General features: G+C 44.5%; 1 protein-coding gene across 5 annotated transcripts in view; it reads right to left on the bottom strand.

Annotated features, from left to right (window-relative positions):
• The window catches only part of Bru3 (bruno 3), a 620785-nt gene that overhangs the window by 404207 nt on the left and 203234 nt on the right, over positions 1–13344 (bottom strand). For all 5 annotated transcript variants that reach the window (XM_071779537.1, XM_071779535.1, XM_071779544.1 and 2 more), the window contains one exon: positions 12728–12873. The gene's annotated coding sequence lies outside the window, so the exon portion shown is untranslated. The remainder of the gene's footprint in view (positions 1–12727; positions 12874–13344) is intronic.

Genomic DNA, 13344 nt, shown 5'->3' with positions numbered 1-13344 from the left:
ATGGAACATACACAGTAGCTAGTCGATGTGATTGGCTCGGTGCCAGCAGCCTCTAACGACGCTTTCGAAAGGAGGAGAATCCTACTTCGTCCTCTCCAACGACGAGCCTCCAAAGATACCCCAGGACCAGTGTGGCGGTGACGCAATGTTGCCGCAATCACATTTTGGCACGCCTCTGCCTAACCGATACCTTCCCTCCCCCCCCCCCCCCCCTCGAGTAGCGAGAGGGTACCTTCGATATCTAGCACCATGTTGAATTCGACCGGTATCGACCGTGCGGAACTTGAACGGTCGTCTAACGACGGTCCGAGTGAGCCGACCGCGAGAGAGGCCTTCGTCTACTGTGTAAATTCGGGGTCTGACTACAGTCGGCCGTATCTACTTGCTCGCTATCGCGCGCCGTCGCGCCGGCTTCTCAGTTTTCTGGCATTCTATTAAATCGCCCGCCCGTATTGTATTTCTCATTGACTATCGACGTAGACGGTGAAATCTAATTTAATTCTGTCTATCGAGAAAATCACCCTGAGAAAATCAAATCGCTACGACTGCGTGGTACGGAAATACGACGAAACTACATACCATTTTCCTATCATTTTGACGCACTAACTGTTAAACTCGTTACAACGTAGATACATACGAATAATAAATCTGTCACGTACAAACAGCGAAACTATTTTATCATGTCCGCTTTAAATCTTTGCACGTTGGATATTATACGCAACTGTCCAGCAGTCCGCATATATATTATATGCCATTGACAGAAATATCGATCCAACCGTTGTTGTCACTTCTATGCTAATAAGACGTATACCAGTAATACGGATATTCATGTCAGGACCAGATTACGTAGAAGAGAGAGAAAACGTGTACATGCATATAACAAGTGCCGTATGTATGTATGTACAGAACATCTCTGTTCGATAACCAAAGCGTCAATGATGACGCATACAGAAAGGATTTCAATATCCGGGAAGGAAAACTCGTTAAATCGCCGATACTATTTTTGTACGTTTGCCGTGATAACTTCCGCGATGGAAACTTCTGGATTCTCTTTAAATAGGAAGACGAGCTGCGTGGCCGCCGTCGAATAAAGTACCGTGAAATAAAGGAGTATCTCTCTCTCCCGGGTGATTCGGTAGGCGCGGCGCGAGTTTCAGTGGCTGCGGATGGAGAGTGGTTGTATCTAATTTAAATTCCCGACATAAAAAGCTTGCAGAACGCGAGTAGTGGTCGGGATAGCGTGGATCGCGGCCAAGCCACGTGCGGCTGCGAGATTCATTCCGCTTTACATGGCCGGTCTGTACCCATCCACTTCTCCGCATCTCCCCGAAATTCCCTCTCACGCTGTCTTTTCTCTCCCTCCCTCTCTTTCTCCGGCTCTCACTCTATCCACGTCTCTACCCTTGTATTCTCGCTCCCTTCCTCTCCGCTACCGAGATCTCATCTCCACGCAACCCATTCCGCGCCTCGAACCAAGGTATGACCGGCAGCCTAATGCTGCAAGGGGTTTCCCTTGGGAAACAGAATTATCCAGCAAAAGATATTCGGCGTCTTCGGAAAGAGATACTTAGCGAATGGCAAAAGAATGTTAAATTAACGTCTTGCTTCGGAATGATAAAAACAAAAGATTTTTTTTACAACTGCATACATTTTTAATTGATCTTTATATCGATACGTTGAACAAGATTAATCGCATTCAAAGAAGAGCATCATTGAAATACCTTATATACTATTTTAATATTTGTACATTTAAAAACACGCACACTTGGAAAGATCATGTATATGTCGTTGTATAAATTTGAATTTTATTTTTTTAAATAAAATATGTTAAATGAAGTAGTTAGAAGTTGTACTGTTGGCGTAGTACATTATGTGATACGTTCAGATTTATTATCTAGAAAGTAAAGATTTCTGCTTTTGATGTACACGAAAGATTCAGCTAGACCGAGATGGAAAGATAGAATCGAAAAACTACTTTCATTTAGAAATAGCAGGAATCTATATCCACAACTATTCAGGATCTAACAGAGAAAGGACGTCTAAAGGTTCTGGAGCAGAATCTTTTGGTCTGTGTGTCTTTTCGCTTCTAAAGCAGCCCCGATGTCGTCCTAACTCGAAGTTCCCCGCCCATTACGATAGCAAAAGAAACCTTTTCCCTTTCTTTTCTTACGATTTCCACCTACTTCAAAGGACATCCATTAAAGGAGGCTGACTATAATCTCTCCAGCACTGTTCTCAAAATCAAATCAGTAAACTTGTAGAATTTGTTGCAAAAAAATTCTCAAATATATGTTCAAGAAAGTTTTAAATTTTAAAAATACAACGATAAATTGTTGATTAATACAAAATCTTAATACGTAATCTAAATATTATTTTTTTTTGTTCGAGAACGAGTATGCGTAAATAATTAATAAAAAAATAACTATAAAAGTTCGGTATTATTTAGGGAGGCCAATATATGTATATATAGTTCTTGTACGTAGAAGCCGGCATATTTTATAACCACAAAAATTGTAAAAATATGCCATGTCACATTTTTTAATGCAGATGTATTCACGTCCTGCCATTAACACGGAGTGCCTCGAAGGTATCGTCTGAAGTTCCAGTCCCGAAAAATAAAAAGTGTCGAATACATGAATAGTACGTTACGTTGTACTCCTCCTGATATTCAAATTACCTCGACATAAATCTGACGTGGAACTTAGATAATTATCGCGTGACTTTTTCAGACGACGCCTCGTGCGTGATATCATGCATAATGCGTTTCATTTGCCAAAAACACGAAGCGCGTAATACGCCGACGCTGTTACACGTAAATGCTAGCGGGGAATCAGAATTCGGCTCGGTATTATGCACAATTGAGATATATCAGTTCGCATTGCGAACCTGTATTTTGCGCCGACGATCAACGCGATCGAAACGGGCGCTAACAATGACCGAAATGATGCCGCGCGCAAATCCTCTCTTCCTCTCTCTCTCTTGCGCCGAAATCGCCGTGCCATCGATTCTACGTTACCAGTATTTCCGATAATTCTCGATGCGCGCACGTGCGACGCATTTACACCACTCGTAAAGCCGAATTATGCCTGTCAAATATTAACACGATTCTAGCATCAGAGAGATCGCGATGCTGCGGGCTCTCCACTATCGCCCAAAGACCTACGATGTATTTGAGAGAGCAAATACGGACTCCCAGGATGATTTATCCTGATAGAAATTGCTACGCTTTTTGCTTCTGTTCTAATGGCTGCTTTATATCATCTGCTATTAGACCGACTAATCTTCAATGTGATACCGTGCGCATATGAAAAATGTTCACACTGTAAATACGAAAAGACATTTTTAACATTTTCAGATATCAAATCAGAAACTTTTACTTCGCCACTAAATGATTAATGATAAGCATTTTTCCATTCGACTTAACTGGCTATCTTTATTAATTATAATCGACATTTCGATCGACCATTGATTCAATTATAATTATCACGACTTTTCGATCATGGGTTTTGATCTTTCTCAATCGATGTATGTGTTGTGATGTTTTCAAATATCATAAATTTTTTTTACATTTAATGCAAATATCTCATACATGTCAATTCTGCGAGAAAAGCATGTATATAGATGCAAAGACGAGTGTGCTTTACTTGTCCATCGGAATGCCTCGGCAAGGTAATACACGTCAGGAGCGGAAGCGCCTGAATTAGTTACAAATTCGGGCATAGTAAACGATCCAGCGCTTAGGGCGAGAGCCACGCGAGCTTTGGAAATTCTCGCCGCGGCGCGGGCGCGGCGGGTAGAACGGGGTGAGTGAGCGAGCGAGCGCGCGATGGCGATGGCGATGGCGCGGCGCGGTAGGTAGGTTTACTGCGATAAATCACACGGTGCACCGACAAAAGGGGCCCGACGAAAGGGTCGCCGCCATAAACGTATAAAGTAATTACGCGCCGTATCCGCGCGGTATAGCGCGGCGCCGACCGGCCATTCACGAGGATTCGCCTAAATTTCGCGCCCCGTGTGTCCCCGACCATACGAAGCGCGCACGACGAACAAGCCGAATGCGATTTTCATCCCCGCGAAACCAAAGCGCGCTCTCGTCTCACACCACCGCGACGGGAATTACGTTTCATCGCGTGCATTATCGAAACGTATATTCTATATAAAACACCTGCTCGAAAGCCCGGCTATCGCCCTCACCGTCGTAGATTTCATCGAGTTAAGCCCTCTTTCTCCGCTCTTTTTTTCTTCTGAAAGGAAATAAGAGAGACGGAAAGAAAAACAGATTTATCATATTCTATGATAATCCTTTTGGACAATAGACATACGGTACATGATACAAATAATTACTTTATACAATTGACGTTTACCTTTTATTTAACTTTTTAATACGAATAATTATTTTATGCAATTGCCATTCACTTTTTATTCTATTTTTCAGTGAATACAGTTCAACACATTCTAGGAAATAATTATTTTAATTTCTCGTTATATCTTGTTATTGCTTGTGATTGCTCGATTTAAACGATTTATTATTTTATTTATCTCGATCAATTTTATGCCCTTCCGTTCTTTTTCTGTCTTATTTCCGTAACTTCTCTTTCATACGAGTATAAGCAACGGTTCAAACATGTATTACGTCTGTCAAAACGCTCGCCATTGCCGGAAAAAGGCGCGGGCATTCCGCTCCGTTCTTTCCGGTCAAGAGGTGCCTGCTAACTTTCCCATGAAAGGAGCTTGAATTTATATACCTATAAATTTCTCGGTATACGGTTTGCTACACTGTAAGTTGGGAGTTAAGACACCGGGAGAGGCATCGTAACTGTTCCTGGTGAAATTAATAGTTTGTGATAAACAGAACTTATACGAATTATTGTTCATGTAGATAAACCCGTTGTCGAAGGCATTAATCTGCTTTCGCCGAAAAGAAAGAATACAATTTTATCAGCAACATTATTGTTGGCTTACCGAAACTCCTTGATTGTTTAATAGCTACAATCGAGAAAAATTACTTGTGTATACGGCGTTCTCTTATTAAGAAAGTTCTTCATTAGAAGAGCGTCGAACTGCTACAGTTCTTACGCTACTGTTCTTCCGCCGTTCGTTACGGGCGGAGATTGATGATCGCGAAGAAGCGTTTAAGCATAAAAAAGTCCCGCGGCTACGTCGAAAAGAGGAGGGCCTCCCTATCGTGGCCCGTTAAATCGAGCGAAAAAATAAGAATACCTACGAGCTCGACGGACGGGTGAGAGCGGGCCACCTCACAAAACGATATATTATGTATACGGAATAAATGGAATAGAGAAGAGCCTCGAGCCGTGAGTCCTTCGAACCCAATAGAGTAAGCTAACGGCTTCTGCCATCGCACGTATTACCCGGCAGCGTGGTCAACGTGTGTGCACACGGCCTCCGTCGCTCTCGCCATCTCCGCGGCAGATAAGTTTTCGGACGGAAGACGTAGCGGGCCGGATAAATCCTCGAGACTTCCGGCGAAACTTCCTCGCGGGGCAAAGACGGGGAGCACCAGAGACGCATCGACGACCGCCCCGGAAGTCTGCACACGGCGCTTAACGCGAGGTAACGGTCCGCGAGAGCGGAGTGTTCCTAAATTTTTCCCGAGCGTTCTTTATCGCGTATTCCCTCTGAGATTCCCGTGTCGAGCGTCTCGCTGTCTCGCGTATCGCCGGAAATGCGTTCACGACCACGACGACGACGTGATCGTTCCTATATCGAACTGCAAAAGCAGACAGAAATCACATAAACTCTTTGCCAATGACAATAATAAGCGACGTACAACGCAATGGGCAATGTTCGCCGCTACGAGTTATTCCGGTATGAAAATAATAACGATCCGCGGGCGAAAATGTTTTTATGCGAATTTTCCGCGAGAAACGAGTAATAGCGGAATAAAGCAAAATAATAGGATGTAAAATTGGATTTTTCCATGGAAAATAACGCGGCCAGATGAAATGAAATATTTTACAATTATACCGCGCGCGCTTGCGCGTATAAACGCAACGCCCCGTTGAACGCGGTCGTTTTTTCCTCACAACTCTCCCGGCGAACCTGTAAAACGATCGGATCGTCGAACAATATTCGACGGCAGTTTTTATAACGATAATACGCTGCGAGAGCGAAACATTTCTGTACGCTATTGTCACAAACGCACCGCTTCACGATTGAAACAGCGCGCTCTCGACAAATCTGTGCTCCCTATGCGTGCTCCCGATGTGTTTTTCCCGCATACCCTCGGGCTTTTTTTGCCCAACCATTTTGCACTCCGCGAAACAGAACAGAATTGCGATCGCTGTGCAACTTGGTGCTTGGACTGTACTGACGAAGTAACGGCTTGTGCTAAGTATCTCAGCATACACATCTCCACACCCCCCCTCTCTCTCTCTCTTTCTCACTTCCTGTCGTTGCCCAAGCACCGAGAAGCCGTCCACCTCACCGTCCCACTCTAAAAGTCCGCGGGGTGAGCTGAAATCGCGCGCTAGGCGGCCGAATGTATTTCTCGGAGGGCTTAATGCTGGTGAAAGTGGAGACGCGGCACAATGGAGATACGAGGACACCGAGGAAGTACAGAACGAAGAAGAACTTGAGCGCGACCGTGTCTGCGTGCGAGAATACGGACGAGGAGACACACAAGCGAGGGAGACCAAACGAAAGGAGATTGAGAGGAGCAAGGAAGGAGGAACATTCATTGTATGCGAATACACTAACGCTCGACAGACACGTCAATTCGGTTCTATGTAGACGATACCGTCCGCAAAACGTTCGGGAGGAGGGAGGAGGGGGGAAGGAAGAGCACGGGATGGAAACTCGTTATCAGAAACGCTCTAAACTCTCGTGGTCCACTATCTTCGACTCGCGCGCGTCTCTTCCGAATATCGCACGGTGAAACTTCCGCTCCCTCCGCTTCTTGATTTATTAGATTTCACGACGGACCAGGGTGATAGAACGTAAACAAAAAGGGACGGTCGCAAGAAGAAAGGAAAAGGTAAGAGGAGGCGGCAGGAAGCCAAGAGAAGCGCACAGTGATCTCGGGGAGCTGTAGAATCTCTTGGCCCTCCTCTCTCTCTTTTCTTCAGCACTTGGCGGTCTTTTTTCGTTCGATGCCTGCAAAGTTTTCCTGGCAGGTATCCTGCCCAGGGATCCTACCCGGACTCGCTCGCAACGGTCCGGTATCATACCTATACCACTTCGTTCTGTCTTCTACAGGTCTTCTCTTACGTATACTTAGTTGTATCTCTTGCTCCCGACGCCATTCTCTTCTCTTCTCGCGGTTACATACCTACCACTGTTTGTGCCGCAGCGCCCCGCTACGACGGCGACGATGGCGACGACGGTAGCGGCGGCGACGGCAGCAGCAGCAGCATCAGCAGCAGCAGCTGGTAGCGGAGCGTTTCGGAACTTTGAAACTCTAACGAAATCTCGGGCAAGGTGAATATTTTATGCGTAAATCAAATTCCGACGAGTATACGCGAGAGAGTGAGGATCCGTGGCACGGTGCGGCTAAATTCAATAGTAGCGCAACGCCTCGCAAGCTTTTCATGGCTGTACCATTCTTCCATATCTCCTGCTTCTTTTCTTTATAGGATGTGTCTGGTATTCCCTCTCCGTCTTCCTCCTTTTCTCCAGCCTTCTCGCCTTCTCTCTTTCTCACGCTCATTCGATACCCCATACCAAAAGTCTAGTCCTTACCGGAGATATTCCATCGCGAGTATCTATCGACTATTGAATTTCTGTCGCGCGCGTTATCGAGCCTATTTGCATCGCTGAATTCAATACCGCGCAACCACTCAAAGCCCCGGTTGTTTCGAGGCATCGAAAGGCGCGTGCGGGCATTATTTTCAAGTATCAAGCATGACGACGTGCAATTATTACATGCTACAATGTGAGGATTGAAATTCTTGAGATTTAGGAGATCGTAGATCGCGGCGTGCGAGCCATAATAAAGAGATGTGACCTTATTCCGGTATAAAATATTTCTTCTTTCCCCAACGGGAGAAGATCCGGACTTCGTCAGCCCCGAGGGCGGGAAACTCCTCCGCCAAACGCCTACGCCATATAGCAATAAAACTCCGTCCCCCCTTTTCGCTCCGACTTCTCATACTGGGTTAAGGGGAAAACGCGGTTCCCTCTGCGACCGAGCAACCCCATGACCAGGTACTCGGTCAACGTAACGCCCGGCAGAACGATCAAATATTCAGCAGCACTCCTGCGTCGGACGCCTACGCTGCGGACGCCGCCTTTATTTATTTGTTTGCGACGAGTCGTTTCCACCAGCGCGGATGGGACACCAAGCATCTACACGTGTAGATACGCGCGACAGAACAGCGAGGAGGTGCGGGGAAGGAGGGAGATATTTTTTTCTTACCCGGGAACGCCGCCAACAACCTTTCACCCAGATACGATTCTGACCCAAAAAGTCACGCATTAAATTAATAAATTACAAGAGCTCTCTCTCTCTCTCTCTCTCTCTCCTATCTGTCTCTCTTGCTTATTCTCTTGGCTTTTGGCCGAATAGCATGGCTCTCGTAATCCCAGTATTTGCCTCGTGTGCCGATCTCACGCATGCTTCACACTTGAACGTCTCTGATGTCTCAGACAATTTACATCGAAGGAATCACTCCAGAATCTTTCGTCTCATTGGCGGTGCTCCGTATATTTTGTCATTCTTGAAAACTGTGTCCCGATCCACCAGAAAAATACATATGTAGGTATATACAATCTTACATAAAACGACTCTAGCTTTTTATTCCAAATTACGAATAACAATTTTTAATTATGTTTTTTATAGGTAAAATATTGGCACAACAATGAATTTTAATATTTAAACAGTCCGGTTCCGTCGCGTTACGAAATAGTTGAAACTTGAGAGATACTTCACTGCTTTCAACTTTTAACTTTTTAACGAAGTTAAAAAAAGATTGAACGAAACGCCCGTCACTTTTTAATGAGCTACATGCAAAGGAAATAATAATTATGCTTAAACAGAACGGCGCGGCGGAGAATAACATTTCGTTTACCGCATGCATACCCGCACATTTCGTTGCATATCCCGTCAGCTGGGCCGCGGCCGGGACTGCGGTATTCATGTACACGGGGCTGAAAACGCCGAATGAAAATTAGATATCTCGAGACCGGCGCGGCGCAGCGTGTGGGCTGTACGCGAAACCGTGCTGGAAGCGCGCTAAAATATCACAATAGCGCGGCACGTGCATTTACTGACTCTCACCGGTGCTTTGACGACAGTCGCCAGATAGCTCTTTCATCCGGTAATTAGCCAGAGAGCTCGAGGAGTTATCACCTGGCGCGATCGTGGTTATATATGCCCGGAGTGGCCCGTCTACCTGCCTGCCGTTCCGAGTACGCGAAATGAAGCGGGGTCGAGGGGGGAAAAGGTGCTCACCCTCCCTGGTAGTCGGCGACCTCAGTCCTTAATTAATTAACACCGCGTCGAATAATAATTATCGAAATGAAAGATGATATCGGCGGGGCTTATTTATTGGTATACGATGATATCGAGGTAACATATAATCCGACACGCCGCGCCGCCTAGTTGTAGCTCCGAGCCACGATATGGCAGCTATGAGTTGCCGCTAACGTTGTATACGGGCTGTACTTATCGTCGCGATAACGATATCCGAACGCTACTCCAATAATTGATACGTAAATTAATTTGTCCGAACGGTCTCATATTTATAGCTCTTATTTAATTACGGCCTGTTCGGCGCCCCGCAGGAATCTCGTAAAGGCGCGAGATGTTCGCACCACGAAGGTGATCTCTCAAGACGATTGTTCGCATTACCAAAAATAAATCGTTGACTTTTATCTATTTCGACTCGCTTTTTCGTTCTCTGTTACGTTTTGTCGTCTTTATTCATTCTCTATCATTCACGCAGACACACAGACGCGAACGCTTTATTATTTTATTCAAATTTCTCTCACAGTAGTAGCTCGAAGGGCGTCCAAGACAAATTACATTCTGCGAAGATTCAATCTAGTCACGGGGATGTTCAAGTTGAGGGAGATCGCGCGGACGCGTTCGTACGCACGGAGAGAAATAAAAAACGACGAGAGCGATTTGACGCTCGTGTGCGCGGCTAGGTAGATAAAAAGGAAGGAAACGGAAAGCGCGGCGTTGGAAAGCGATTTCGGATGAAGGGCAGGTCGATTCCGGACTCGTTAGGCCGGCACAAACCACAAGCACCGAGGGTATGTTCTACCAAATACGCGCGGACGAAATGGGATGTTCCCTTCTCCCTTTGCACGTGAATTTCCTCGATATTAAAGCCTCGAGCAATGGGACTGTGCGACGATTGGTAGCGCGCGGCGATCTGCTTGGTGCCTGGACTTCCGATAATTATGTGCCAATTAAATTTAACGACTGTCCATTATTCCGGTCTGCGAATCCCCGCCTTTACCTCCCTCCCCCTCCCTTTCCCCCACCCCTGCCTCTTGATGCCGATTCTATCACCCTTCCTTCGGCGATGTAGCCGCCGCCGCCGGCCGTCGAATCGGCAACAACCATCATTCGGATCGCAATCCAATTACTTTTTAATATTATCGGGATGCGCCTGAAATCGAGCTGCCTTTGCGAAACGTCGCGCGACCACATTGTAAAACTACGAGAAACCTCCCGCTGGCAAATAAATGCTTCCGGACTAACTGCGTCCCTTTCTCACATACGTCGTTGTTAGGAGCCATTTGCTCACCACGGCTCGCCATCGCTATCAAATAGAATAAAGTGCCGGCGACCAGTTCCGAGGGAAATGGGAAGTTTGGAACGTAATTTGCTACGATCGATCGCATAACTCGAAGAAAATGGGAAGAAAGTATAATAAATATTTTTGCCGTATCGCGCACACCTTCTCGTGTTTTTTTTTTTCAAATTTTTAGTTGAACGTTAGATTATATTTTATTGTTTTTACTAAATTGTAATTATTGAAGCGTACGTTATTCTTTGTGTTATCAAGATCGCACATCATATCGCGTAGGGAGGAAGAAAAAAACGTGAGTATCTAGCGTTCACGTTAAAGCATCCAATTTCATGCTGTCTACTCGTGTAATTGTTTTAAAAAGTATGTCTCTCTTTCTTGCCCCTTCTCGGTTCGTCCTCGTTAAGAATTCAAGCGTTTCAACCGCAGATTAACCCACCATCGGACCAGTGTTTGCTACCGTTTTCCAAGCTCATTAAAAGAATGGACCAAACGTGTAGCGAGCTTTCAGCTTAATTATCATTACAGATGTAAAACATATTTAGAGAACAATATTTACACGCATATAATTATCGGCTCATTTGCGTGCAAAAGTGTTTACATGTCAGCGTGCCGATTTGTTTATTCCACGAGGTGCTTCTATTACATTAAAATTGCCATTTAAACGAATGGATAGACAGAGAAGATAACTTGTTATTGAAATACGTATTGAGGCGTAAAGAGTAAAATAAAACTTCGCAACGGTGCTCAAGGCCTTCAATATTCAGAAACACGTTCGATAGAGATAAAGAAAATGTGAAACGTGCATGCCAGAAGAAAAATACAATAGCACGTACTATTCTCTAATCAAATGTCGGTCATTCCTAAGCTGCGCGCTGGCTGAGCGGAAAATGGTTTTTCAGAAAAATTTCTCACGCGCATATGGCATAGAAATCTTGTTCGGTCTAATGTATATATGTATATCAGGCCGAAGAAGATTTATATATATATTATATAAATGTATATCCTTCAAATCAATTTAAATTTCGCCATAAAGCGAAATAGTGGTCGATTTATTTTTCGTCCGCCAATTTGAAAAGCATTTTATTCACAATTCTCTTGTGCGCTTTCAAAATTCATGAACGATATCATGATATTGAAAATTTAAATGCATTATGTCATGCAGATTTATGACAGTTTCCTGTAAATAATAACAGCATGCTTATTGAAAAAGTGAATATTTAGAAATCTTACCATTTTCGTCTATATATCAATAAATTCGAAGGCCGCCAGTCTGCAGAGAAGATGGCGGCAGGCAAGTTTGATATCGTAACTTCTAACATCAAGTTTAGGGATTCGTGTTGTGTGGGAATGGGGGTAGGGTGCTCGTCGTCGGGAATACAGCGAATACAAGGAATAGTCGGTAGGGGGTGAGCACCAACACAGAATGACCACTAAACACCTAACAACCAACAATAGCAGTCAACATTGAACATCGATAAACCAACGAAACTTAACCAACCACAAGTCACATTGTAACGGAATTCAGCGAACAGTGAAGACATAATCCACCAATACATATATGTGTGTGTGTGTGTGTGTGTGTGTGTTTGTGTGACGAATGAATAGATGTATATGTAAAATATAAAACGTATACATAATGTAAAAATGACGCGTAAATACGTACGTGCACACGAGGGATGCCTCTGTCACAGTAGTGCGACGTTAAATTTCGTCGAAATAATTTAGTACTACGAGAATTTGCGGAATACTGCGTGTACTAGAATACGCCCCCATCGAATCTGACCTGATTGCCAATTAGACAGAGCACTCTCGGGTCCACGTTCGCCCAATGGGCGAAGGCAGATCTTGAGCCTCGCAGAGCTCTTTCTCTCTCTTTCTCTCCCATCAAAACATCAACGAGAAATACTAATTGTGTGGCACGATAACGTAAAAAAGTGAGAGACACGTGTGTGTTAAAACTTAATGACATATCTTCAGAGACACCGAGTAGGGGTATAGTGACGTACCACATCGAGTACATTGAGAACGTGGTTCGCGCGGACGACACTAGTAGTAGTAGTTGTTGTTACATTGTGTGTTGTGGTCGTGGCAAGAAGAAGAAGAGGTGGAGGAGGTGTGCGGCGCCCCCGGCCAGCCGGTCGCCCGTCACACCCTGAAACAGAATAATATTGTCACTCCCCTGCGAAGAAATACCATCCCTACCGACTATCTCCTCTGTAAGCGTTGTTTAACATAATTCACTCGTTAACGACATATCACGATATCTCGCAATTACATATAGTATCATATTTGTAGGTAATTAATATGATATCATCACGATATTTCATTCATATCATTCCAAGCCTTAAAATATTTCTGACATAAGTTTCTGTATACTGCCATCAAATTTAAGAAATTATATCGGCTCTCTAGAAAATCTGTTTTCAACAAAAAAAAAAAAGAAAATACAAGTTTCTATAGAATCGAAATGTCAATTTCGAAAATCAGTGCTAAATATGTAGGTATATAGATCCAACTTCGACATTTATAGAACGATCGAAATACATCAGACAAAGTTAGCGTCTAGTTCGGAATTGAATTCTACTGTTGACGCGCGACTTCACGTATGAGAGTCTGACCTGGC

This window comes from Temnothorax longispinosus, chromosome 5 (genome assembly GCF_030848805.1).
Source record: "Temnothorax longispinosus isolate EJ_2023e chromosome 5, Tlon_JGU_v1, whole genome shotgun sequence".
NCBI lineage: Eukaryota > Metazoa > Arthropoda > Insecta > Hymenoptera > Formicidae > Temnothorax > Temnothorax longispinosus.
Note: the sequence above shows the minus strand (reverse complement) of the source record. Positions and strands in the feature narration are given on the sequence as shown.